Below are 6,000 nucleotides of genomic sequence, written 5' to 3' on the forward strand. Positions count from 1 at the left end.
CTGGCACAGGTTGGCCAGAGAAGCTATGACTGTTCCATCCCTGGAAGTGTTCTAGGCCAGGTTTGACAGGGCTTGGAGCAACCTGGTGTCTAGTGGAAGGCATCCCTGTCCATGGCAGGGGGGGTCGGATTGAGATGATCTTTAAGGTCCCTTCCAACTCAAATCATTCTTTGACTCTGTCAGGAGGAAGCCATGTGTCCCACAGGGAGAGGGAGGAGGAGGCAGGGCAAAGGGCTGTGACCTGCCTTGGCCCCTGCACAACCACCTGGCACTTGGCACAACACAGAGAAGCCTGACTGCATGGAGCTGTTTGTACAAGGGGATGTTTGCAGCGGAGCCAGCAAACTCCCTCTGACAAGGATGCTAACCCTGGGGTGAAGTGGTGACAAGTGAGGAAGTGTTGCTCTTTCATGACAAGCAGCTGGGGCCCCCTGCACCTCTTCCCTCCTCAACCCGTCCTGTCACCATTGGTGCACCCACTGGGCTCCTTTTAGGAACCTGCTTGTTTTCCATGCAGATGGACACCCTCCTTGATCAGGGTCCCTGTCTGGGCCTGTCCTCTCTGCGATATCTAGGTTCCTGGGTGAAATGAAATCCAGACTCGTGTGTTGTCTGTGCCAGTAAAAATCCACATTTAAAAACCACCTCTGATTTCCTCAAAGAAATAATTAGCAGTGAGTCACTGCATGGGGCCAGCAGTGAGCTGAGACAAATTGGCAAAGCTTTATTAACTGAGGTACTCTCCTGACTAAAGCAAGCAAGAGGCTGAGTGAGCTGCTCACAGGAGCCATGTGATTGACTAATTCCACAGGAACTTTCCAGCCACAGGGAAGGATAGTGAAGGAGCTGCTCCCTGCACTGCTCCCCAGGATTCAGCAGCTGAGGTCGGCACTGCTGGCTCCAGCCTCTTGGTGTTGTTCTTTCCAAGCCGGGACTACTCACAGCTGCCACCACCGTGAAGGTGGTGACAGGAATTTGGGGATTCTGGCTAAAAAGCCTCCATATTTTTCATGCTGGGGCACAGCAATGCAAACAGCTGGAAGGGAAGGAGAGGGCAGCAGAAGAAAATAAACTGTGTTTATCCAGGGCGAGCACAGCCCAGTACAACCAAGTGATGTAAACACAAAGCATATCTTCAGCATTTAACTAACAGGATTCCTAATTAACTCCAATGGCAACCTGAACTTGTCTTCTGCTGTAAAAACAGCCAAAATGCTGCAGTCTGAGATTTATAACGTCCCTTTTGGCTATAGCCACACACAAAAAAGGCAAAAATTTTGCTGGTTAGGCTCAAGGAATAAATAAAGAACAAATCCTGATGATCCTTTGAGTCTATTTCATAAGTGAAAAAAAAATACATCTGAGCTGAAGATCCATTCATTTACATGAAACATTTAAATGAGTTTATTAGAAACTCAGATTCTGTAGAACTGCTGTTGCCCTGAATTTAATTACAACTGTAGATTTAGTAGTCAAACACAAATTAATCAAGATTGGTTGGGTTCAACTCAAGATACACTCAAGGTTCAACACTGAGAGTTGTGTAACACGTTTCTTAATGGGATCAGATTCTTTTTTCTGGTCAGGTTGTTATTAATAGTAGCACTATACCAACAATGTAGACCAGCATACAGGTGCTCCAGCACCTGGTCCTACAGCAAAAAAAGCAAAAAGCCTAAAGCTAAAAAATAAAAAACCCTTATATTTTTTCCTTGGCAATCACAGCAAGTAGAATATATGATTCTTTCCACATTTAACAAAAAAAAAGGTTTCCTCAGGGTTATCCTGAAGTGAACTTGATTTAGGGCCCCAGCACAGCCCCAGCAAGTTAAAAGCCATCTTTGCACTCACTAACTTCAGTGGGAACCAAAGATTTGTGAGTAAAATGTTGGCACAATTTTAACACCACCAGAATTTTGTACTGAGTCCTTTAGGGAGTAATCCCTTCATTAAATGTAGCAGAAATATAGGACTGTGTGTTAGTTATTGTCCATGAAGAGAAGCAGGTGCTCCTAACGTGACTTCCAGACACTGAAGGAAATGGAGACCCTGCACAGGCTGTAAGTTCTGGCAAGCAGGCTTTGTGTGGAAAACATCCATCGCAGCATGCTTGATCCTCTGTGTGCTTTGGAAATACCCAACTGGAAAATTAAGGAGCACCGAGAGGAGCTGCTAACCTCTCCAGGCACATTCCCTCCGGGCTGACTCCTGCTGCTCCTCCCAAAGTGGTGCTGGCTCCCCAAGGCACCACTACCACTGGATGCAGGGAGCAGGAAGGATGGGTTTGTATGAATTCATGGGATTGCAATTTGAAAGACATGGACCACGCTTTTGTCCCCAAAGGTCCCTGTCAGGTCACTTCATTTCTACACATCTCAGCTTTGCAACCTGGAAAACAATTCTTCCTTCTCTCCATCTCACAATAAGTTTTCCAGTCTCTGTCTGTTGGCCCCCCCACTGACCAGGAAGGGGGACATACCAGTTCCTGCCTGGGGCCAGGTCAGTCATCTGTCCTGGCTTGAATTACTCCCAGGAGGGCAGGAAGACAAGCCAGGACTGCAGCTGGCTCAAAGGGACACACCAGGGTCCATAGAGCCGCCCCAGTGACAAAACACTCCACCATTAGCCCCACAGACGGACAATCATTGAATCATAGAATGGTTTGGGATGGAAGGGATATTAAAGATCATGTAGTTCCAATTCCCTGCCATGGGCAGGTTGCTCTAAGCACCACCCAACTGGCCTTGAACAGTTCCAGCAATGGGGAAGCCACAACTTCTCTGGGCAACCTGTGCCAGTGCCTCACCACTCTCACAGGGAAGAGTTTCTTCCTAATGTTGAATCTAAACCCCTCCTCTTTTATTTTAAACCATTTCCTCTTGTTCTATTGCTATCTGCCTCTGTAAAATGCCACTCTCCCTCTTTTTAATGAACACCCTTTAGGTACTGTAAGGCTGCAGTGAGTTTCCCTAGAGCCTCTTCTTCTCCAAGCTGAACAACTCTGACTCTCTCAGACATAGAAACAGGAACTATTGCCACAAAATAATCTCCTTACACTAAAAGCCTCAAACCAGAATATCCCACTCACATTCACCATATGATTTTATTCACCATATTATTTATTATTTATTATGATCACAGTTGTTTCTGGATGAGATAAAGCACTATTCTCAACAAAGCACAAGCATTTGCACTCACCCAGAAATGTTAAAGGCATTTACACACCAAGCTGTACTGTGGGATGGAGCATGGGGCATATCTGTCTGAAAAAGGCCCATGGAAATTAGGACTAAACATGTACTGTGGCATGAGTGACACATTCCTGACAGAACTGGGGCTTGGTGCCTGTATGGGATACACCATTACATCATGCCCGGAAGCGTGTGCTGTGCCTGCAGGGGGTGGACCCTGTGTGAACACACCCAGCATCACCAGCTACTAATGGCCTGCAGCAAGATAAGCCAGGGCTGGGGGTCCAGGGAGACAGGAATGTGGGAGCGGGGCTGGCCTCCGTGATAGTATCTGCTCAGTGGTGGTCTTATGGGGGAATTTACTTCCAGACAATGCAAAACAAATGGGGTGGTTTTAAATGTCACATAATGCTGGGCTACAAATAGCAAAACAAGGGCAGGAACTTCATTATGCTGAAAAACATCCCAGATTCATTAGAAACCAAATACACTTTGTCTTCAGTGACTATAAAGCAAATGCCTGGGAAATATCGCAAGCAATCCATTACTGCTCCTGGCCTGCTCCGAAAGCCACACTGACGGGAATGCTCACGTGGCTTTGGATTGGAGCCAATACAAAGTCTTTAGGGGCCCCTCAGCATTCAGCAAAAGTAAATCCCATTTAGGCTCCAGCCTCACTCTGAAACTTAATTCTCAGGCACTTCCAATGGGCCAGGAAGGTCTTTTCTACACCCCAAAATTATTTGGGGGCATCTTTGCAGGATGTATGACCTGGAACTTGTGCCTATCTGTGAACATCCACCTAAAATGTCCTGTTGCTTTTAGTGAGTGGGTCAGCAGAGGAGGGACTATGTGTCCAACAAGGTAAACCCAAGTTTTATACAATGCATGCTGGAAGTGTCCCCATGCACGACAGGGCACAGCAGCCATTTGTTAAGTCCCCAGGGTGACGCTAGCTCACAGCACATCAGGAATTGACCCTCTATGTTTTATACATCAATAGGAAACCATTAATTTAATTAGAAACCTCAAGCTTTCCATGCTGGGAAGATTTAGAAAACCATTGGGTTGACTGTTCTAGGCACACAACTTCACACTTTTGTTCTCCTACAGTGATGGGTACCAGCAGTCAAAGGTTGAGCACCTGCATTTCCTACTGGCACGCCAGCCAGGAATGCAAAGGAAGTGCCTGGGAAGGGCGATGAAGAGAGCTAGATTTCTTTATAAACGAACACACCTCAAATGAATGTTCAAAGGAAATTAATTTCTTTCATAGAAAGCTTTAGGTGAATGTGATTTGGTTGCCTATGAGATGAAAAAACAGGAGACAGAAAAAACCTTCCTGAAAACACTTTATAGTGGAGTTACACAATGCTGGCAGTGGGAGCTGGAAGAAGGGGAGATTTGTAGGTTTCTAGCTACAAAGAATCACAGTCATGGAATGGTTTGGGTGGGAAGGAACATTAAAGCTTATCTCATTCCAACACCCTGCCATAAGCAGGGACATCTACTAAACCAGGTTGCTCCAAGCCCCATCCAACACTAGAACATAAAAATACATGGAGCAAATTGTTAGCTGGCACAAATCAGCAGAGATGAATACACTGGACACAACTACACAGGCTGACAACCAGCCAGGGATCCAGCCTCGCCAATGAGCCACCCATGAGGAGGATTATAGGAAAAAGGCTTCTAAAAACACAAACAATAAATTTGCCACCTGGGTATAATTTGTGGATTTAGGTCATCACAAATATCCTCTCAAATGAAGTAGCCATAAAGTAGCTTAATATTCTGTCTAACATCAAACAACTCCATAAAAAGAGATAGGAGGAGTTCAGTTCAAACCAGAATCAGGCTTTGTGGTTTGGGTTCTGTGTCCTGCCTTCTCCTCCACTTGGGTGTGATTGATTCAGGAGCTACAAGTCTCTTCCTGACATCCTGCCTTGAGCTGAGGCTCAGACATGATGGGGTGTTCAATTTTGTCTCTTTTTAGCTTTTTATAGTGGGCAACCAGATCTGATGAGCTAACAGGAGCCTTACATCATTACAGAGAAAAAAACTCTCTATATGGCTAAAAATACCATACCGTTTGGTTGTCCAAAAGGAAAGAAAAAGTCTGCTTCCCTCAGCATGTTGTAACCGTTGAGTTGGACACCAGCTGTAAGGGCCTCTTACTCATTAATTCTGTCTTCATAGTCACAAAAATACAAAAAAGACCTAATAAGCTGCATCACTCATTCACTGAAGAATATTTTCCTGATGGCACTGTCCAAATTTTTTTTGCCAAGTCCAGCGAAGGGACTTCCCCTATTTCCATTGTCAAATCCCTCACAGGAGCAGAAACTCTTAGCAATTTTTTCCTGTGGTATCTGTTGTTGTCAGCTGGATTTCCTCCCTGCCCGACAGCATGGAGATGGTGTGTGCAGCCAGGGGGTCAGTGGGAGTGGTGGGATGGAGGCTGTGTGCTGGTGGGGGACAAGCTGCCAACAAATCATTTCCAAGTGAGTCATCAGCAGTTGATGCTCAGTGACTGCAGGATGCAGAGAAACCTCTCTGCTGTTAACTCAGCTACATGCTTGCTCCATCCGAGCTTCAGTTTACAAACCACCAAGATACTAGAGCTTTCTGTAGCATTTCAAGAGCACTATACCTCTCTCCCTCATAGAATCATGGAATGTTTGGGGTTGGAAGGCACCTTTAAAGCTTATCTAGTCCAACCCCCAGCCAATGCAGGGACACGTTTTACTAGACCAGCTTACTCCAAGCCCCATCCAACCTGGCCTGGAACACTTTCAGGGATGGGGCA

This window comes from Coloeus monedula (genome assembly GCF_965178545.1).
Source record: "Coloeus monedula genome assembly, chromosome: 15".
NCBI classification, from domain to species: domain Eukaryota; kingdom Metazoa; phylum Chordata; class Aves; order Passeriformes; family Corvidae; genus Coloeus; species Coloeus monedula.